This window comes from Ischnura elegans, chromosome 1 (genome assembly GCF_921293095.1).
Source record: "Ischnura elegans chromosome 1, ioIscEleg1.1, whole genome shotgun sequence".
NCBI classification, from domain to species: Eukaryota; Metazoa; Arthropoda; class Insecta; order Odonata; family Coenagrionidae; genus Ischnura; species Ischnura elegans.
In genome coordinates, this window is record NC_060246.1 from 52755509 (window position 1) to 52779521 (window position 24013).

At 38.8% G+C, this 24013-nt stretch overlaps 1 protein-coding gene across 1 annotated transcript in view; it reads right to left on the reverse strand.

The window, feature by feature from the left end:
• Positions 1–13990, reverse strand: part of LOC124160578 — a 360597-nt gene extending 346607 nt beyond the window's left edge. The window contains exon 1 of the mRNA XM_046536463.1: positions 12021–13990. The gene's annotated coding sequence lies outside the window, so the exon portion shown is untranslated. The remainder of the gene's footprint in view (positions 1–12020) is intronic.
• Between the last annotated feature and the right edge of the window lie 10023 nt (positions 13991–24013).

The window sequence follows — 24013 nt, forward strand, 5'->3', positions numbered from 1 at the left end:
CATCGATTGGCTTAAGATATTTTTTTATTCTTTCCGCATACTTTTTTAACCAGATAAAATCGGGTTATACAAACACGGATAATAATTTCACGCTGCATTCAATCTTTCTGTCGATTTTTCAAGTCTACGGTATTATTCAAGGATGTATCCGCGAACTATATTTACAGAGTAACCCGGGAATACACGTTAAGTGCGATATTTCCACTGAGTAAATCGACAATATTTTTCCTCAATGTGTATTATGCAGAAATACAAGCAATGACCAGCAATGAATATTCGCGCCGTATATTTCCTCAATTAATATTCGCGCCTCACGTCCACTAACGGATGTCTCCATAAAAGGGTTATATTAGATAGTTTGCGGTTATGTTCTTGAAGAATTTCTATGCTGACTGATCAAGCGTTTTAAGCTCTGGCTTAAGCCTCGGGACTGTGGCGCTACGTCTCTAAACATGCCACCTTCTGGTATTGTTTTTTTGGTAGCATTAAACACCTTGTCCTCAAAAGCAAATGACTCAGAGGAATAAGATGCCTTGGAAGCTTTGTTTGTATTCCAGGCACAAATAGTATGCATAAAGACGAGTAAATAGTAAAGAGTTAGAGCTGGCCAGCTGAAGTCTACGAGCTGATTCTCATGGGTTGTCTTATTCTCCTTCCTTCTTGAAAAAAATTAGTTTCTACAACATTGAAAATTCATAAAAAAAATTCGCCGTTCTTTTTCTTGCCCAAATGCGATTATGCAATATCACAATAATCAAAATTGAAAAGGAAACTTGAATTTCAAGTGAATTACTATATTATTGTTAATGAAGAGGAAATTTATACGATAAGTATTATTCAAAAATTCCCGACAGATAAAGCTGACTACCGAGAAATAAATAATAAATGTGCGACAGTTGCCCTCATTCCATCACGAAGGTAGATTTATACACTTCTTTCACAGTGAGTTTCCTTCCCATCCCTCACAACTCCCTCCTACCCCTCATCTGTCCCTCTCCCTCCAGGGAGAGAGGAATGGGGTATCATATCGTACGGTGAACCATTTCGTGGCTCATAATTTGCATCACTTTCATTTTTCGCCTCAAAACTCTTCGCGTGCGGCCGAATTTTTTTCCCTCATAATTCCCCCCGCGCCTCTATCCTCACTCCGCGCCCAAATAGTCTCGCCTCGGCAGTAATTGCATCGGCAACGGCGGAAAAAAAATAAAATGGGACGGACGTCGGTGCGGGCATGAATGATTTACACCGCTTCGCTGGAAGTTCTTCTCCCGTCGCGTCAAGCTTTGAGCCACCTCGCGGTAAATGCAACGCCGAGGACGGTGCGGTTGGTGATGGGTGGTTGGTTGGTTGGTTCGGGTTGGTTTTGCCGGGAGATCTCCACGGTCTCTCTCTCTCTCTCTCTCTCACGGCAAAAATTACAGGTACAGTGAAGCCAAGGTATGCTGGGCGTTTTTGTCGAGTGCGGAAAAACGCGTTGCCTCTGTTTTCTAGCATGCATGTGTGGAGTGTGCTCAGCGTTCGTGCCGCGGGAGATTTGGAAAAGCTTCTGGTCGCCTAGGGTTTCGTATTTTCCCTCGTCATCCCCTCAAAACTCACTCTTTTTCCGCTCTCTCCCAGCGATATCTCACAATGCATTACCGCATTCCGTTTCCCCCTTTGTCCCATTCTCTCCCGCATTGATGACGTGATGCTCTTCGTGCAATGCTCGGCTTGAGCCCCTAGCATAGACGCTATAAATGGTTTTTGCGGATGAATGCAGCACTTTTATCTCTTCCTTCACAGGTATTCCAGTGGCATGATACAACCGCTATGCTAGTAGCTTTATATCCTTTTCAACCGTGTCGTCTCATTAGAGCATAAAACTATCAAGTTGAGCATGGCTTTTCTCACGGTATATTTTTTTCATATGTTTCCCTTAAGTTTTTCTATCATTCACTCTCTGCTAATTCATTTCAATAATACCCTCAAGTACTCTCCTGAATAATAAATTCCAGCTTTCTTTAATTTTATTCTCTAACTTCGGTTGCATTCACGTTCATCGTCGTTCTCATTTGGTTAAAGCACGAGTTTTCCTCATTTAAGGTCGTGTTTCGACATTTTCATCTACTTGGAGATGCATAATGATTTTTTTCTTCTGGGGGAAGTAATCGATTTTGCGCTCTTTAAAAATACTTTTTCGTGAATCCTGTAATCATAGTTTCCGGCAATGATAAAATACATTTTGCGAATTTCGTATGATTCTGTTGAAATATATTTTACTTCAAAGTGAAGGCATTATCTTTAAATTTTAAGTAAACTAACTTTTATTGTTCAATGCAATTGAGCACGCATCTACTTCTTCAGGAAGTGAAATTATTCTACATACCTACCTGGGTAAAAATGAAAAAAGCATTTAACAATTTGGATAAGGATAGAAGTTCATTAATAAATTATCAAGACAGAAGTAACCGTAGCTTTCACATTAATGAATACCGCAAAAGGAATCATAGATAAAACTTGGCCTACGAGGTGTTAAAAATAGTGGATAATTGGTTAAAAAACATAAGAAAAATTGTAAAAAAAATCGCCTCAGTGATGATTATTACGGCAGGTCAATGGCAGTAGATTGGCAAGAAAGGTGCTCCAGAAATATTACCAAATCAAAGAGGCATGTCGCTTGGTATATTACTTACCCAAATGAACTGCTGCTTGAAGCAGAACCATCTCCGTTTCGGTCTAAAGCAAAGGAATCAAATTAGAGGGCACATCTTTCGTCAGTCCTACGACGAGTAATCATCTGGATTGACCATCCGTTAATAGTAACCTTTGGACGTCTTTTCGCCTGTCCGTCTGTATTTTGCCGACGTCGAAGGCAAAATCCGATTCCCACTCACAGTGTAGCGAGGAAAACATGAGCGACTCCAGATCTCATCGACTTCGGGTGACGCAAAAGTTTTCAGTTTCGCTCTTTTCCGGTCAATGATCTCCCACCTCGTCTTCTCCAGCTTATTGAAAGGGAAACGTGGACATTGCGGCCCGAAGCAGGAGAAAACCCTAGCTGAGAAGAAGTCGCTCAGGATTGAACCTAGAAGGATGCGCATTCAAGATTTTAACAGGAGCGTTACACTATATATGAATGAAGGAACATACCCGCGTTGATGTACACAGCCTCTATGCTCACCCGTATTCTTCTAGGCAATAACATCTGATGATTGCCGGAAATATTATTTTCCACGGTATGTTACTCAGATTTATGAATAAAAACGTAGCGTGGGAAACAGGGCTTGTTAAGTTATAAGAATAGATGGAAGAGGGCTGAGATTATTTCCAAGGGTCGGATGACCTGAAAAGATTTTTTTTATGATAAAGATGGTAAAGACAAAATAATATCTTTTATAAAAATGTGACCGAAAATTACCCGTAGTTGAGGTACTATTACTAAAAAGAACCTTTTTTCATTGCATACATGGAATTATATCCAGATTGAATCGATTTGCAGCCAATGTATGTCCCATGTCAGACCCACCGACCAAATATCTTATTACTCTTGCATTTGACGATCATAGGAGCCCTTTTTTCCCGAAAAATCTTCCGCGAGATGTATGCTTTCTAATTATCTCATTGATATTTCGCTTTAGGGGAAAATTAGATCATATGGATTGTTGTATTCCATACTTGACACATCGGTATGATCTTTGTCGTTAAACAGGCAGTTGTCACGTAAAATGTAGCATAAGAAAGATATTAACGTCTTTAATGAGGTAACAGAAGGGATAAAGTATCTATAGCTGAGCAAATTTCAGAATTGCGTCTATTTTAGATGCTGGATTTTCTTCATGAGCTAAATGACTTCCACGTCACAGCTATAAATGTGGTACTTGTTCCTTTTCATAATAAAGAGATTCCATACTGACGCGAGCTGACAAAACATTGAGATAATCTCTCAAGTTCTGGAAATTTTGTCTGATTGAGTTGATTACGGTGCAAATTAGAGTAAATAATATTAGTTGAATGCCATCTGTTGATTGAAAAAGTTTGATACAACTAAACCTTCGCTTCTAAATAGCTGTTGGGCAATGCAGTGCCGTCAGAAATTACTAACCATTCCCACCGTTGGGTGCAGATAGAGTTCCTACGTTGACTCGATCATTACCCAATTTTATCGTGTTCACCTGATCGGATCTTTTAATTCAATCCTCGCCCGAATGAAGGATCTCAGAAACCCTAGAGTTCTTCTGGGGCGTGCAAGTTTTACCTCTCTATGTTGACAGCCGCATCTTTTCTGCGGACCGGCTAAGCGAAGGTCTTTGGACATTAGAGACTCGCTCTTACGTGCTTTCCCCACCTTCCGCATTCATTCGCTTATGATTCTCAGTCAATATTCGCCATCAATCATCCCTATATCTCAAATCACTGACGTTTTGGAGGAAGTAATCAATTTTCGGAAAACCCATGTAATACATTTTTTGTGATAGCCCGAGATGTCGGAGAATATTAGAGATTCCATTATCTCTTTCAAAACATTCTGCGAGTAAATTAACTCTCGTGAGAGGGCAGCTTTCAGTGAAAATATTGTCCCACCGAGAAAACTCCCCAAAAAAATTGAATTTGATGCTATAATCCAACAGTCTTATTTAACCTTGAACTGACCATTGTCTGGCATGGAAGTCAACCCCAACCATGGATTACTTAGTGAACAATAATATTGGTGCCCTATTTTTGCGAATAATTAGTTGTACGACAGATTATTGTGAGAATTCATCAGGTGATCATCATTATCACAGATTTTACACAGGATTATTTAGGTTAATGTTGAACAATAAGTACATTGATAACTAAATGCTTGCATTTCAATGTTCAGTGAGATAATTACATCATATTATCATTATTTGTACTCTATTATTCAATTTTCTCTCATCAATGCTACATATTCTATAGCCATTCAGTACTGGAAAGTCGAGGGTAATTTTTCCCAAGTTAATCAATGTGTATTTCACCGCCGTTTACCCCGAGAAGTTGAAATGTTCCACATAGACTGAAAGAATATTAGGTTTTTTGTTACTTTCGCGAAATAACTTCTAATTACGCCGTATTCCCTTAATCATCCCTCAGTAGAATATTTGTAGTTGCAATACGCAGTTGTTTTCTGTCCCAAAATAGCTTTGATTCACATCTAAAAAATCTTAAAATCATGAACAGCTTGATTTTCTGTAAAGGTCAAAGTGAACAATAACGTATTATTTTCATTTTAATCCACAGAAATATTTCTTTATTTAATCCCCACCATCACTAAATGCTTTATTAACATTGAACCAGTCCTAACAATCACAATTTGACGTAATGGCAAAACATGAGACAAAACGTTTATCGGAATTGACAGTTTATTACTAATTCATGGGCAAAGGCAACGGATTCGCATACCGGATTTTTGGGCATTAAAAGTACCATCCATTCCTTCCAATTTTCCAAACTGTCATTGAAAGACATTACCCAGACTCACAACTATTAATATGGGTATACCATTTTGAACGAACTCGCTCCTTCACATATTTCCCAAACATACACTCTCCCTTCATCACCCTCCTTTTGTAACACTCTGTTTCTCCTTTTTGAATTTTTTTTATCTGCGACCCCTTTCTCGGCGTGCTGTGTTGTTCTTCTATATTGCACACTCTACGGCGTCACTGCGGGAGAGAATGCAAAGGGATTTCATCCCAGCCCATACGTGTTGCCGTGTGCACAGCCTCTCCTTCCCTATGCCTATGCCTCTCCCGCTCCGATGGAGAGGGGAGGGATGAAGTGACCCCCTTTCATGTAAAAGGGGTTGTACCACGCGTGAGGTTCGCGCCCGGAGAGTGGGCCTTATAAGGAGTCAAGGGGTCAGGAAGGGATTTTCTTGGCAGGAACGGCAGTGCGGTGCAGCGGGCGGATTATCCGAGCGCGACGCCCACGGCGAAAATGGATGAACGGGCCTCTTTGGGACAAATTGAGATCTTCTCCAGAATCCTTCCTTTTCTTTTTTCACCCTACTTCCATAACTCTCCCATCAAAGCAATGAAGAAAGCTGTGGATAAGCAATGTAGAAAGCTGTGGATAAGCAATGAAGAAAGCTGTGTGGAAATGGCGCACGCGCCAAAAAAAAACTTATAAGGCACGAAAATTAAAATAAAAAACGTTGTTTGTATAGAAAACACGGGTGTCTCATGTTTTTTAAGGGCATGAAAACAGGATGAATTTTTTTTAATGAATACGCCGGTCGCCAAAATTATTTTAATGTGTATTAGATTAGGCATGTGATCGATATAAAATTTAATAGCAAAAATTTCGGCCATAATTCCTAAACGGGATTTAGAATGTGTAATAATTTAGGCTAAGGCAAGACCGAATTAAGCAGTTAACTAAGCACGCGACCGCGTAGGGCGCAAAGAAATGGGGCGCCTAAACAGTCACTCTAATGTTAGCGGCTAATCCTACCACCACTCAGGTTATTTTTTAGAGGGGGCCGCGACGTTGATCGCTTATACTAGAAAAATGTCTAGAACCGGCCCTGAGGTCAGGTAAACATTTTCCGTGCTTATTATCGACGGATATTGAATTAATGAGCTAATCTGATCCGAAAGCAATAGTGATCAGGGTAGTACCCTTAAAATGTTTTATACATACGTTCTTAGCTTTATCTCATCCAAATGACCCCGACCACGAAATGAGACGCCTCTCCAAATGAACATGAAACTGTAGGTTCTTATATGCACATTCTAGACTGCAGCCTTAGGTTAGGCTATGGTTAAGTTCCTTATTCATGATATTATACGAAAATGAGTCTCAGTTCAATGTTACGTGCTAGTTCAGATGACTAAGCGTCCTTCGGGGAATAAAATATACCATTAACAAAGAGCGACTAATTTTCCAAAGCTTTAACCAGGGTAGATTTAAAAAATATCCCCGTAGAGCTGTGTTTCTTCGGCATATATTTTGAAATTTGCAAAAATCTGTATGATGAAAATTCGAAAAAAAGTTCTACATCCGAATCATGAGGTCTATAATTTTACCATTTATTTTAACGATAAATAAACAAAGGAAACGGCAGTTCAGAGGGATCCTAAGGGAATAAAGACGTTAAATATGGCCAAAGGGGGAAATTAGGAGCCGGTTGGTGGGGAGAATCCGTACATATCCGAATAAAGAGAAAATAGTTGCCTAGGCCCTTTAGAAAGCGGAATAAACGGAATCCTTTTGGAGCCATTAGTACTCGGTGCACGGCCTTCATAATGTTGGGGATCGATAGCATGCATCCATAAGCAGAGCTCTGAACAAATAGCACGTCCAGTTGCGATGCTTACGTGAATACAAATGAAAGAGTACATCTGACGATTACGTTAGGTATTTATTATACATATGATGGCCCCTCTCTTATATTAAACGAAATAGAATGAATGAATAAATACGTATACTCTCTTAAATTTAAATATAATTCTTCAACTTATAAATATCTATTCAAATATTGAGTAGTAAACCATGTATTAGAATATTTTCATTTCAATTATTAGATACCTTAAAAAAAGCGTAGGTATTTTAAAATTTGGGTGTAATAATGTAAAATTTCCTCATATATAAGTTTGAAAATATATGCCGAAGAAACACAGCCATAACAGCACAGAAATACAGCTGTATGGGAATATTTTTCATCTGAACGGATGTGTTGGGAATGAATGATGAAAAAAGAAGAAACGATTGTGGCAAACATCAATTCATGTTTTAAGGGATAATAATATACTCAATAATCGGTAAGTACATTCATAAAAAATCAATCAAATTCTCATCTAGTCTAAACATATTTAATAATCCAAATATTAGTTATGGATGCAAGATATTTACATTTCGGTTTTTATGCATCAATTCATGCTTTACGTTGTATACACTCGATCAAGAAATATATTACAATCAAATAGCAAATAGAGAGATGAGAAAAAAGTAACTACGGTAAAAATCTTATCTGATTAATGTAAATAGTGATTGTGTCCAAACGTTTATCAGGTCAAGGATGGTTTCAATGTAATTTCCAATAATTATCCCTGGTTAAAAAAACCAGCGGTACACATTCTCTCAATGAAGATCAAAATCAATTATGTTCAGCCATTATACTCATCAAGAAAAACTCAGAGAAATCTAAGGTATTCTAATAACGCTTTCATAATATTCTAAAGAATTTCCTCTAAGTTGCTTTGTTTCAAAACTTGTTTTTAATTAGATTTATGACTTCAAAGTACCTATATATTTTCCCTCGTTCAAATAAGCACTTTGCTGATGATAAGTTATGGTGAACTAGAAGGAATGAAATAGGAGCTTGGAAGAGCTTTTAGTGAGAGAATAAATTATAAAACAGATATTCTGAATGCATTCATATTTATTTGCGTACTAAGGAAATGGTAAACGGGTTTGGTGGGACGACCTATTTTGTTGCAGCTAATTGTTGCAGAGAGTGTGGATCAATGTTTTTTACAATCTGGATTGTATTTCTTATTATTTATTTCCCGTAATTCTTTGATACTTTTTGATCATTACAAAGTATTCGTGCCAATCCAAAGGCACGTCGCTGACATTGAGGAGGTATTTCCCCCGTTCTCATTAGAAATTAAATCTCATTGAAAGAGATGTCTCTTCTTTGTCATAAAATCTAAAAACATTTTTAGCATTTCAACCGCATTAAGTAGACATCTCTCATAACCTCTTAATTTCTATTAAAGTATTTTTAGTAGTGATGTATGCATGGAAATCCTTTGCGTTTAAAGTAATGGTTTGTTTCTTACAATTCTTCATGAGGATAAGGGTAATATTGCCATGATACATTTAAATTTGTGTCCTTATAGAAAATATTTTTTGATTTCCATATATTCATACAATGCTTGAATATGTTTTTCTTTTAAGGATAAAAGTTGCAATTGGAGGAGGGTAACAATTTGAGCATTTTATCTATTTTCTTTCGTTTGGGTATCCGAACTTCAATACCACATGCACGTGCATGATCGAACAACTCACAAGTACTCTTTCCTGAATAAATTATTGACTAATTTGGGAAGATCAATTCAACGTACCAGCTACTTCTTTCGAAGAAGACCGAATGTTTGGTATTTCCGACTCTTTTAGGTGAAGAAACATTATAGATTCAGCTAATTGGATGATAACTTATTCATTATTAAATCGTAGAAAATCCAGAAGTGAGTAGGGATAAGTTATCCCTACTCACTAATGGAAATTAATAATGTTAATGGAAATACATAAAGAGCATAATGCTATAACTAATAATGCACAAAGAACGGTATAGTAGTTTTTAAGTAGTATGACGGGCTATGCGTTGCTAATTCAAAAGGCAAAACCTCTGCTTCAGAATCATTTTCAATCATTAACACTTTAGACAGACATATATACTTCCTATAACCAATATACCGCGACAAATTAATTTCTCGGTCTACAAAGGAATGATTAACGTTATCAGCCAATAGGGAAGTGTGACGGGGTCGAAAAGACCAAAAAACCAACGATAAACCATAAAGTCGACTTTTATGCATTGTTATTTATAGTTTCTGTCATAGGTAAGGTCTCTCAATAAAATTAGTTCATAAAATACATTTACATACATTTGCTGCTCATATAGAGGTTTTTTTACCCCAGAATCACGAAAAAAAATTGAAGATACACTGAAAGCATAGACTTTTTTTCACAGATCGATGTAATTCATGATATTAATGGAAAACATTAAGCTATGGGATTCCGTTTATTATGGATACCTGATCGACAATTTAAGTTATTTAAGCTAATCTACATTTTATAGTTAGCAAAAATTTTAAAGGGAAATGTTATTCAACGAAACATTTACCGTTATTTTAGCAAAATAAATGATGAGTTACCATTCGCTTCGTATCAGCCTCCAGGAATCTTTTCACCATCCATAGTAGTATCTAGATTGTGCGGTTTGAATACAAATGTAATCGTGTAGCAGTCGCATTCTATCAAGGGTCTATATTCAATAATAAATCTCTTCACTTGTAGTATTCAAGCTGCTATGCTCATTATTGACATTCAGAGCCCTATTCACTGCCAATATTGATTGTTTTTTTTTGCCAAAATAAAATGCACAACTATTATTTTTCATAAATGAGAGAAAAAAATCAAATACTACCCAGCAGTCATGGGGAACAATAGTTTTGATATAAACCTAAGAGTTTGATGAGAATACCCTGCCACTCGATGAAAAAGATTAATTGAACTTATTAAATTAAATTAATTAAATATGTAAATTCAGTTCTGTTTTGTTTTATTGGGCTATATTGCTTCATTGACGTAATCGTGCTCCGAACAAGATAATCTACGCTCAATTTGAAATATGCTATAAGGTACTTGATTCTTTTCAGAGTAAATATTTTCATTTACTCTTAGATTGTTTAATTAAAAAAATCACCACCAAGGACGTATAGACTGGGGTAAACTTTGTGCTTCAGGTGAATTTGCTTGCGAAAAGAAAGAAATTAGGAGTAATTTCGTAGAAATAATTTACCTTTACATTATTGTTAAATCAACGCTGACACCAGGTAACAAAACATTCCTTTGATAGGGCTTCATTCTAACATTTCATTTTAAACTTTATATGAGAATGATGAGAAGAATTTATCGCCCAGTGTTTACGGTGTATAATGGTTTCTCAATAATCTGCTATGACTAGAATGAACAAACGATGGAAATAAATTGTAACTTTAAGTAAAACTTTTCGTGATTCTAACTTCAAATAACATACAAACTTGAACTCATAGCAATTCAGTGAGTTACTAAAACTTGTATGCAATGACGATGTCAGAAAATTAGTTTCGCACCACCAAAACACATTCTTTGATTTTTGCACTTGAAGAGCTGTAACATCAGTCCAACCAGTGTGATCTTGAATTCTAAATATTCCTCCGTTAATTTTCCAAAATATTTCTCCGCAGAGAGAGGATTTTGTAAATCATAATCAAAGGACACCGAACGAGTTTTTTACACCGTTTCAACTGATTACAAGACCGTTTGGAGGGAGTGAATTTTTCGTAACTATCTGACTAACGCGTTTTATACTCCTTAAATTAGATTTTTTTTAGCGCAACAATTTAAACCAAAGCGAACGCTTGCTAAAATGGCGGACGCAGCGCAGTATTCGAGTGAGCACAGTGCGTAGATTAGCAATCATTTGTACACCAAGGCTTCCTCTCTTGGTTCTCTGAAAATGAAGTAATTCTGTACATTTCTATTTGTTTGTGATAAATATAAAGATACCGATTTTTCTGTTAGAAGGCAGGATTACATAACTAGAAACTACGGTCCACTGTTTCTGATTACATTAATATAAGATTAAAATTTATGAAATAGGGTGAGAAAAAACCTAACGCATTGCAACTTTTGTGGTGTGCTTTTGTTCTGTGGTTTTAAATTCGAACATGCGTAAAATTATGTGATTTTTGACCCAATAAAATCATGCTGCAGCCAGATGAGAATTTTTTCAATGCAAATGAGTCTCACGTTTCTCAGCATATAATTTAAATGAGATTCTTCTGTAATAAAATCGTAGCTTGGTGCTCTCCTTCTGATTTATCTCCTAGGTATGACATGATCACACATATCTTCCTCTTCATTGGGTACACGGAAATTTTTTTAAATCCATTCATTTATTTCATGGCTGGACTTAGGTGCACAAATAATATATCTGATGTCAATACATGGAAATGTTTTGAACACCTTGTATGTACCTGATTATGACAATGATTTGACGAATTATGTCGTACCAAGGCTATAAATCTGTGAAATATAAACCAAATTGCGGTCTCATTTGTGATATTCAATTTGAATAGTGCCTGATTCTATTGATCGAAAAGGATGTTTTTAATTAGTCAGGATACTGTGGTTGTATTTAAATTGACCAAAATATATTTCAAAGTAAGCAACCAAGGAATACGTATCGCACTGTGATTTTTCTCGGTTTAAATACCGAGATTTACATAGTGAAAATGTCCTCTTACCTCCTCAAGGATTCGGTTATCCGAGTCAAGGCCGTCTCACACCCGGAGGCGACCTCCACGACCGTCGCCTCCTCCTCCACACGCCTCCTCCTCCTGCCTCCAGCTCTTCTCCTTTGAGGTCTCACTTCCACCCGTCCTTGTCCAACCCCTCCTTTCTACTTCGCAGAACCAAGAGAAGGCCCAGCTCCCTTGCAAACCCCCCGTTAGCGAGGCCGTGAGTGGGGAAGGACACAGCCAATCAGGGTAGGTGGAAGGGATCACGAGCAGTAGGCGAGGAGGTAGGATGATAGGGAAGGGTGGAATGGGTGCCCCTAACTCACTCCCGACTGAGTTCCAGGGGATGAAAGTTAAGTCAGGTGAAGGAAAAAGAGTTAAGAGGATATTGATGAAAAGGCTATTGAGAGAGGGGGGTGATAAGAAGGCAAGTAAAGTGTGCAGGACTGGTTAAGAATGCAGGAAACAAAAGTATATAGGTGAGGATAATGCGTCAGGTGAAATTTGAACCTAATTCTGTAGAGACTCGGGAGGAATTCCTTGAGGAATCCACCCGCGGCTTTCTCGTAGAATTACGATCCTATTCACTGGGGAGAATGGTTGGATTGCAGCGTTCCCTTTGTGCAGTGGATGTAAACAGCCTGTTGAGTTGCGGCTCAAGTTTTCTTATTAGAGGAAATGCATTTCGCAAAGGACCATCCTCGGCGACAATAGCCTTTGTCGAGGCACACAAGGGGCTGGAGACAGGTTTGACGAGGGAGATGTATGGGGTTAATTGTCGACTTTGCCTTCCCAACCGCTTAGAAGCCAAAGACGGGTGAGTAACGTCCTCTTAGATGTTCCCCTCTGGAGAGAAGGCAGCAACGGTGGGGAATGCGGGGAAGGAATAGGATAGGAAGGGATGATAAAAGTTACGAGAAGGCCGGCTTTTTTTTCTTACAAAACTTGAAATCTCCTCGAGGTGATGCAAATTTTCCTTTTTTCTGAAAATTTTTTAATTATACTTGGTTGAGAGGTCTTTCTTCATAAGGAATGATGATGAGCTCTGATATGAAGGAATGGCTCCTTCCTCTCCTCCTCTTCCTCTCTTGTTACACCGTTTTTATTTGTTCTTCCTACCATGCAGCTCCATCAAAATGATTCTTCCCGTCTTCCATTCACGAATTTCTTCCGTGAAACGGTGTAATCCATTTGTGTCTACTTCTATCCCACTCCCCCACGTCTACCTCCGTCGTCTTCGGCTTGATAGTCTCTCCTTCCTCGGGATCTGTGACCAGTTCAAGTCGAGAAACTTTTCCTTTTATTCAATTATCCCTTTCGGCGTGAAGTAGTTCGTGATTTGATCAACTCAAGGTAACTTAGGTCCTCTCTTGAAATGTAAAAGAAGAGACAGCTGAAGTTCGTCCTTTTTGGAAGAAACTACGTGACACAATATACCGTCGAGAGTTCAGTTATCTTCCCGGGGAGATGGTTGGCCGCGAAAAGTTATAGCGAGCCATTATAGCCTCGGCATTTATTCATGGGTTATACAAAGCAGCCGGAAACAACAAGATGCATGGGTGAGAAGAGGTCAAAGTTTCATCTCACACGTGGAATAGCACGGCTCGAGAAAGAGACAAGGCGTTAAAGTCTCCGGGTGATAAAAGCGATAATTGCGCAGAGACAAAACCACTCGGATGTTTACTTTTGATGACACTCCACGGAAGCTGTCGTTTTATTCATCAAAGAGGTCTTTCCCAACGTCACTCCCTCCCCCAACCAAAAGACATGCAACACGAAGAAACAACAGGATGGGCTTAACTGGTTTTCCGCTTCCGTTGAGGAATTCAAATCAGATTCACTTCAATTGCCTCACATTCCCGTTCCCTATTCCCCCAGGATACACGATGAGCGCAACAGGAGGGACCTCACAGATCTCCTCTTCCCAAAATCCCTCCCTCACCTATCTCCTCCCACCTATCGCCCCTCCCCTTGCATGCGCCCTCCTTCCTCGGACCCCGCGATTGAAGGTGACGAAGTCGATGGCAGATTTCTTGCCGATAAAAGTCCAATAACCAGCTATATCTCCTTCGCCTCTGTCGCCTACTAATATAATCCCAGTCTTTCAATTCTATTTTTCTTCTCTTTCACTCTCTTACGGTATCCAGGTTTGCTCCAGTTTTGATATATGCCTTGGTTTAATTGGAACGGTTCGTTTCCAAAGCGCTAAAGGAATCTTTCTTCCGGGCCTACGTAAGCCTCCCGAAGGCCTCGTAATTTTCTCGTTCTCTTGATATTTCCTCCTTCTTCCCAATTATCCTTTTTCTTCCCCTTTTTTAATCAATGATTACTGCAGGATATTATTTACGATAATATGGTGTTATTGAAATACATTGTTCACTGTTCTAGTGGGTACAACAAATCGTATCTCTAACTTCGATTGCTGGATAAGTATCCCTTAGAATGTCCTCCAGTTTCCGATTAGCTGCATCACTTTTTTATCACATAGACTAAATGAAGGAAATAATCCTTACTATAAATGAAGGTATATAAAGATATCTTTGCGCTCTTGGGGACAGTTGTTGGTAAGCTCTTCAAAGATGCAAATGAACAAGCTTTTTATCCCAGCCAAAAAGAAACAGTTTATAGGATGATTTGAAATTATCGTTTATTTGTCGATTCTTTGAGGGGAATGTTATCTGAATGGGAAGCAGCTTAATCCAAAATGCCTGCAGGGGTCGAAAAAATTTAGAAAATGGGATAGAGAGGGAGGAAGGTGCGGTATTTCTGTAACTGTAAAGCTGGTGATGACGAGAATCTTTTCAAACTCTAGTATAACGTTTACAAGTTGTTTAAAAAATGTTTCTGTACTGCTATTGGGTGGTTGGATCGTATGAAAGGAAAATAAAAGGTTTCAATCGGTCGAGAATAGGGGAAAATCGGGAAACGTAACACGTGAGATGATGGGCTGTGTCATATAAGGATCTCCTGGATTAGGTCCCTCCCCCTTTCACCCTCCTCCCGCCAAAGACCTCAGCAGTGGAGTCACTGTCACCAGAGGGGGTTGGTCACTTTCTACCTCCCACTTCCTCTCCCCCCGGAGGGTGAGAGAGCAAACACAGCTGGCGGAAGATGATGTCCTCGTGTCTACGTCACCTTGAGAAACAGTCAAACCTCCTCCGTTCAAATCCTTGTCGGAGGACGCAGCAGAGGGGCCTCCGATCAACAACACCGCCTCCACCCTCTGTCGCACACACGGCCCCCTCAATCGCCCGCCCCCTCGACCAGTCAACTGACCCCCCTCCGCCTCCTCTCGTGACCACTGCGTCACGCGGGGAAAGTTGCGGCGCGCTTAGTCGAACCGGACCGCCCGGAGAGGAAGAATATTATCCCAACGGCCGCCGCTGCCGACCCCAAGACCCGACTGCGGGAGGACGACACGAGGGAGCCGCGTTCGCCGGTCATGTGACCGCGGTGGAGGCGAAGGGGGGAGGAGGGGTTGTTGGGAGGGAGAGAGCGTGAGGGGGTTGGAGGCGGAAAAGGGGGACGGGGGTTGTTTCGGAGAGGGTTGGGTTTTCCGCGGAAGCGGAGGCAGGGAGGGGAGACGAGCGGGGCGGAGAGGTTTTTTCGCGCTGCGCATGCGTGAAGCGGAAAGTAAGCGAGAGAGGGTGGGTGGGTGGGAGATAGAGAAATTCGGAAGGTAGAGGTAGAAAGAGAGAGCGGTCTCTTTTTTCCACCTTTTCCCCAGTCCACCAAAGCCTTTCTCCCTACCTTTGACAATCATTCGCACCCTCTGGCGTCCCCCAGTTCCGTGGCATGGTTCGTGTGGGAAAAGATCGAGTAAAATCTATTTTATGCGGGGACTGTGTGAACTAGCTGCATAGATGCTGATGCAAATTTTTATGCTTTTTCATTACTGGGTTATATAAATCGAAAGGTAGAAATATTTTCAACGAGAATCAAATCAAACCGCACAGATTGAAAAGGATTAACTCTTTTAATATTTACGCCATGCAGAGAGAGTGTGTTACTAGTCGCAATAAGTATCGAATTATCGCTGTATAAACTCATTTTGAAGCATTTACACTTCCATTCGAGGTAAGTATGATTCAGTATGTTTTGATACCAACCGAACAAAAATAATCGCCTTGAAATTAAATTCCTATCCAAACAAATTTTAAATACGTATGAGAAGGAAATGTTATTAAAATTCAACTGTTGTTCAGAAATTTACATAATTAGAGAAGGAAATTTCTATTTATGATTAAATGCCTCCATTGATTTCACATTTGGAAAGATGGGGCTTATATTGTCACTCTCACACATTCTGATAAAAAGAAAGAAAGCCGGATACGAATATTTTTTATTCCCATCATTGACACAACCAGTACTGGCTATTAATAATTTTTAGATTAGTTTTTCGGCTTCTTTTTCCAATAAACACAAACCACTGTTTTTAGTATTCTTCAATGTTCATTAGTGACTTTATGTATGATCTTTCGTCAATCTGCCTACCACCTTACTTCGGCACGAGAGAAGAGTAAGTAACGGCATTTAAAAAAAAGCTCAATTCTGATGCAAGTTTTAACCACTATTGACAAATAAGCTAATTTCTACTGAAACGAATAGATCACTCTCTATGGTTGCATCGCTGTATTATCTAATACAGTACAACGGAAATCTTTGTCAATAAATGACAGTTTTAATAAGGCGTCATTTCATTCAGTCCCCTCATTGAAAAGCAATTTTTGCTGTTTTACGTCTTAGCATGTGAAATCTCGCGAATATTATTCTCTTCAAAATTTACTTCTTTTTGCTTGATTACATTAATTTAAAGGCAGAATATCTCCTATTCACTCTTACCATTCCGTTCATTATTTTCAGATAGAAGTGTTTTTCCGTTGCCAAATGGATCAGGTAGGCTTGCAACTTGATTTATTTATCCATCCAGGCGTCAGTTATGGGGCATAATAATTACTTGTGGATCATCGAATTATTTTTGATTGTCTGTTGTACTAATTATTTTATAAGCGTGGGTTGATACTTCGAGAGCACTAGATTTCATGCTTTTGGCGCATATTTACACAACTTGATTTACTGATAGTGAGTGGACTTTTCTTTAAGGTAACAATTCTTTATCGCTGGTGATAACTGAATTTCGTCATATGTAAATATGCCATTGCATCTTTGTAAGCTCCTAAATCATTTCTAATTGTTCCAAACCTTCTCCATTATTTAAGTTCTGGATCGTCCTTTCCTTTTCCATTGTGTTAATTCAGTACAAAATTTAATTACAGACATGGATATTACATGAGATTCATTTCTCCCGGTAATATACGTCGAAGGAGTATACTAATCACTGGTCATCCAACTTCACCTGAATTGGAGAAGGGCAACTTACGTGGGACGACCACAGGTCGATTTTTCCGACATTTCTTTATCTTATTTTGCGAAATTTTCTAATTTCACCTCCTGCTTCTCTTTGGGTGCCAACGACTCCAGACGCGCAGCTTCCTAATGACCCGAGCGACACCTATACAAACAGACGCGCTTTCGAGCGACGACTTGGTCGCCCTCGGAAATGAACTCCCACCCTGTTGACAACACCGTCTTCTTGCCTTGCACCACAGCCCTCACCACCCATATGGAAAGCTCCGTCTTCAGCACGATTCAAGTGTCACCAAAGAGTGAATTGCCTGGAAAGAAGACCTCTTAAAAACCAAAAGCAATTATCAGTGGTTAGGGTCCTTCCTATAGCACTATCGGCACTATTCCCTCAAGTAGTGTAGAGTGACTGGTCGCTGTTTACATGTGCCGAAAATATTCTCCTTAAGTCTCAATATCGTTTATAGCTGATCTAAGGAAAGCAAATAATCGAAATATATGAAGGAAAATACTGCGGAAGTTCAAAACACCTAACCAGCAAATACTGGGCATTGGCGCTGGCAGGCAACTCTCTTGGACATTGATTTCTCTCCCGCCTTTCTCTTAGTATTGGGAACAAAATTAACATAGTAAATCTATTTCAGCTCTTCCAAAATATTTGAGCGCACCAAAAATACCGTTTTTGAGCTGCTGGCTGCAGTGAAAATACCTCATGAATAACCTGTATATTATAATAATGTTAATTTACGTTCTCCTAAGGGTGTTGTATGAACGATATCGGAGACCAATGCTTCAACTTTCGTTCGAATGATTTGAATTTTCGTGAGCTACTGTGTGGAGTTTTTTGCTTAGTTTATTTTGCTTTAACAGTTTGCAGTGCATATGGGTTGAATTTGATTCGTTTATGAGCACGTCGAGACACTACTATGAATGTTTAATAGATAAGAATATTTTTTACATTCCCCAATACTTTGATTTGCATTTATTAAATACCAATTGTATAGAATTTTCATCGAACAATTGATACAAAATTAATACATAGCTTGAAAAATCGCATTTAAAGTGAATTTTACTGTCAAAAATTAATTGTAATGATTCCAAATCATTTTAAATTTACAGGCATGTGAGAATCGGTTAAAAAAAAGTGATGCCATTTTAAATTTTTACAATGGCAGAAAAACCAAAATCAGCACTTTTATCTTTAATCTGAGATACCTATATTCACTTACAGTATTCATGGTAAAATATATCCTTCCCACAAATATGAGCCATTTTTTCCTATTTAAATTAAAATATTAAATAAATTCTAAGTTTAACTAATTAAGTTACGCTGAAACTATGTTTAATTGTAGTTTTTATAATATACATATGGTAAATATATCATTCGACAGTATGGAATCCAAGTAGACATTTGGTCCATCTATAGGGCAATTAAACTCTATTTTTTCCTTAATATTAAAATCTCCATGACATGACATACTTTTTTAGCTATACTTATACTTTTATCAAAGAGGTATTAAATTCAGAGAAAAAGATAGTTTCATCTCTACGATTACGATAAATATTTAGATACGATATTTACAACTTTCAGTAGCCATCGATTCAGTTTAAGTATTGATCGTCCTAAATAATTTCCGATACCAGTATAGACCAGTTATTAAGGTGTAAAAATAAAAATATCAAGTTGCAGCGATGAGGACCGCGAGCGATAGGACCTGATCTCGAGTAGCCATCTGACACTGAGGAAATTAAGTGAAGCGCTGCGGAAAGGAGAGAGGAGGAGACCAAACAAATATTGCCCAGGAGCGGACAGGGTGTAATCCGGTGAAAGGAGATAATCTTTGCGGTGCAAATAGAAGAAAGTAATTGGGGATTTAGAAATAGATCGTTCCGGCCACGATACTCGGTCCTCGCCGTGTTAAGCTCCCCAGTTAATCCCCATCCTTAGCAGTTTCCAAGGCTTCCTTCTCTTTAAGGTTTCCTTTCTCTTCTTGTTTTCAGCTCCTCCGTCCTATCCACCTCCAAAAAAGGATACCTTTCCTTCTCCCCATGGATTTCTTCCTCTTTTTCCCTCTTTTTCGCCGAAATCGCTCTAATCCCAATCCCAATTTCATCTGGGATACCTCACTCCATCCGTTAACGCGGTCTCTGCCCCGCAGAGCGCACCACAGTCTTCGGATGTTATTTCTCGAGAGGAAGGAGAGGTAGTGTGTATTATGGAGGGGAACAATAATCACGGCCCGGGAATGGGTTCCGACACCCGGGTCAGAGTGGTGTCGCGTAATTTGACGCGGCAGCCGCGGTATTGTTGGTGCAAGTCGAACGTCGGGAGAAGTATTTCTAGAGAGAAGGTGAGGGACTCAGTGGTGGGTTCAAGGTTTACGCGCAATGAGGGATGACAGAAATAAAAGAGATAACGATATCATTTTTTCACTCTTTTTGTTATGCGTTAGGCATCCCGTTTTAGCCGCATTTTAGTTAAAATACTTCACTTGCAAAAGTTTTTATGCGAAGAAACTTTATAGCCAACTGTGCGAATGTAAAGATGCCATTCTTGATTTATGCGATTATAATTTCGGCGATTCATTTTCATTTTACAAGAAGGAAAACCTTTTGACAGTACTAGACCACAAGATTTGAAGCATTTTTAACTAAGATCAGAAAATTTATGGTAATCAATTTATGGTAATTTTTTAGCTCTGAATATTCAATTTGAGACACCATATATGTAATAAAACTCATTATGCATACATTCGTTGCATAAATTAATATTAACGGATAGGAACAACATAAAATTATTGCTTACGAATAATTGACGCTTATTTTGCGAAAGAAAACAGTAATTACCACCTCCAAATAGAATTTGCTTCGATTCTGAATATAGCTATGCTATGTACAGTCAATACCAAATAAAAATCTGACTTTCAAATTATTAACTACACTATATTTCCTCTTAGAACAAGATTTCCATCTTTTAATCAGCCCTGAAGAAGCACTTTACCAGATGAGCAAATTACATGTTTCTAATAAATAAAATATACAGTGCAGAATTAATTTTTCTTCCTTCCTTTAAATCGTTTTCCAAAGAGGCATTGGAAAATGTTGTCACTCATGTATCTTCTGCTGTTAATTAATTATCGCCAAGTTTCATTGGACATTTACCATTATCTTTTATGCATTTTTGAATGAAAACTGTAGTTCAGAGTGCACGTTCACCTCATTGTAAAATCTTATATTTTAAAACCTTTTATAGTGTATTTTTTGTCATTAGCTTTGTATTTTTCAGTAATTTCGACGAGTGTCTGTAAAAATAAGTACACTAAAGGACAGCCAGTTTCATATGTAGGTGATGTGATATTATACCAAAGAGGTGAAGTTTATTTTGAAATGTCATTTTTCAGTCGTTAATAACCAGAGAACTACGTTCTGAGCCATAAGCTGATTCGTTTTCTTTGGATAAAATACTTTCAAAGGGCTATATTCACAGTATTTCACAGCGATGGCTTTGCACTTTACGAAATTCCGAGAATGTAGATCTAACATTCAGGGAACCAGTTCATTCTTTGCACTTCCACACCAGTCCACCCAACGAGAGTTCAAAGGTTTGTTTGAAAATATTTTTTAAAAATAAATAAAATCTCGCGGCGGAATATCAAAGAATTGGCGGGACGATCCTCTCCCAAACCCTCATGACAAAAGAGCCATGACAGTGCGCTCTCTGGATGGTGTTTTTCCCCGTATTCGCTACGGCGGTCGCGACGGGTCGAGAGGGAACTTAGACTAACTGCGACTCGTAGTCCTCGCGACTTCCCGGGGTTTATAGCGACCGGCTGCAGCCGTCCTTGGCTCGATGGAGCATCACTTCGATCACATACTACGCAAACATATACGCCCCTGCGCTTACTTCACCATACCGGCATTTTGCCCCTGCATTAATCTATGCCTATGTCGTCACACTTGTAGAGAGTTGTTTCAGGCTTAATCTCGTGGTATCTTGACATATTAATAAATGAAAAGTTACAGGTAATTATAACCTAATGCGTACGGCGAATTCACGACCGATTTCAACTCATTTTGTATGGTCTTCAGGTAATAATATCGTATTATGTTCTTAAAGATATAACAAAATGTATTGAAACCGGTCTTTAAAAAGTATTCGTGGAAAATTGCCAATAGCCAATTTACTTTATTAATATTATTGCATTTGCTATTTATGTATAACGCATCAGAAAAATTTTGAAATACTACTTTTATCAATATGGAAAATATTTGATAACAATATTTTTTCCACTTAATTCCTATTCTGAAATCCATACCAATCCACTAATACATAAATATACTCAGTCCTCATGGAATTTTTTACAAGATTTATGGGCTCAAGTGTCTCTTTGGAAAGGAATGCTGAATACCAAGATTAATCTGGATTAATGTGGGCTTAGCTCTCCATGAATGGGAGACATATTTGCGACCAATCCCTTGTATTGACGAGGAAACTGGAGAGGGCTTACATTTCACCACTCTTGATTACGAAGTTGTGAAGGTGCTGCTAAAGCCAGTATCATCAATAAACTATTTACTGCTCTGCCATCGTATCTGAAATTTATTGCTGGCCTCGAGGTATTGTCTATTTAAAAAACAAGTGTTAATTTACAAGCCTTGATGTTTTTATATTCTTCTTGTTTGTCGTTGTAGTTTAAATCCAAAAGCCCTGAAGTTAGCAATACGAAAAGCACCGTCAGAGAATTAAATTTAGAGTTCATTTTTCACAAAACTAAGGAGAGAGATATGTCACGCAAAAATAGCAACCCTTTATTAATATCCACAGAGTGTAATTAGCGACTAGAAAAGAATTTAATGGCCTCCAATTGACGCCAGTGGCACAGGCTGATGTTTCTGATGAGCCTAATGCAACAACGGTGAATTATGGTTTGAGGCATATCTGCTTACTTGCGCGATTGAAGTGTTCCCTGATGGGAATGGGGAAATGCGAACGTGAAAAGAAGGAAGAATATAAGGGAGAGCGACAGGATGAGGGAGGATACGTGAATTGGAGGGAGTTGGGGGAGGGTGGTGAAGTGCGTAGACCCCTGGGATCCCTCCTCTCGATCGCACTGGATGCATCTAAAAATACTTAGCGGCTCGTTATCGAGGAGATCTGGCGAGGTTTCCAGAAGTTCAGATTTACCTGCAGAGGCGCGCGCATAAGGAATGGGATGGAGTAACCCATGCGGACGGGATGAGAGTTATATACGTCCATTGGTGATGACGACATGGATCAGCAGACCAGGAAACATGCCCCAAAGCGTGCCGTCCCACTCCGTTTTCCGGAATGCAGAAGTGACGATCGTTTCTCAGACGCTAAGTGTCCTCCATAAACCTTGATTCTCAGTCAAAGCTGTAGTAGAACTTTCATCCAGCTGTTTGCTCACCCAAGTGATTGAAAACTATCTTATTTGGATGGCAGCGGTCGTTTGGATTCAAATAAGAGAAGCTATTCTCAATATCATAGCGCTCATTTTATACTTTCCGGAATTTATATTTGTCTCACAGGCATTGAAGTATATTCATCTGTCGACTATTTTGACCTAAACGATTGCTCACTGTGTGCTCCAAAGGAACATTACTTATGGCTCTCTGATGTTCATATTGTGTATTTGAATGGAAATTTTCTCATTAGACGAAGCATTGCCCTACTCAGAAAATTTATTAGCTTACCTTGCTGGTTGCTCTTATCTCAGTTGGTTGACTTACTTGAGGAGTGGATGGGTAATTCATTTTATCATTTAGACCTTTTTATCTTAATGAGTTATCACTAGCTATTTAAATAAATCGAACACCATGGTACATGAAGTCTGTATTTTAGCTCCACTTCAGGTAAAATTTTTAAAACTGAAAAATACCCGCCATTATGAAATAAATACAAGTCCATAGACGAAGTAGGTGGTTTCTTTTAACTATTGAATGCAACCTCTATGGTGAGAAAAATACAGCCCAAATTGTCTCCTAATGCTTAAGTTGAATTTAGCAGCCACTTTGAATTTGACTGATAATGCCAAAGTTTCAAGAGAGAAAAGCGGCTAATGAAGTATTTCGATTCTAGGCATGCGAAAAATTTGGAATTTTGATTTTACCAATGTCCTAAATAGAAACTGATTTAAGGAATTGAAAAAAATGTACCTCCGCAGTTCAAAGCCACTGGAGAAGAATAAATCCGGTGAATATTTTCCAAGAGCTAAAATCCACCGGAGGGGAAAAAAAATTCTTTTCACCTTCGGAATAAGAATATTTCACCCGTCAAGTCTTTTGTATATCACTCGAAAGTAACTTTTTACAGAGTTTTGAGTATTTAAAAATTCAAGTCCATCCTTTAACCTAATTGCATCAATCGAGAGACACATTTTATCAGATGAAGGGGCCCAGCATAGTGTTTGCGTTGAGTGACTTCATAAATATCAAGCGTGTAGCGCATGGGAACATAAAAGGGATCGGCGTGTTGCTGCTGGAAACCGACGGAATTGGGGGAAGTTCAGTGAAACAATTTTCGGTGTCCGGAGAAGGGCATTTGCCTCTCCACGCTCTCCCTCGTTGCGTAACGAACCGTTTCAAACACCCTCGGCAGTCACACGCGGCGAGGC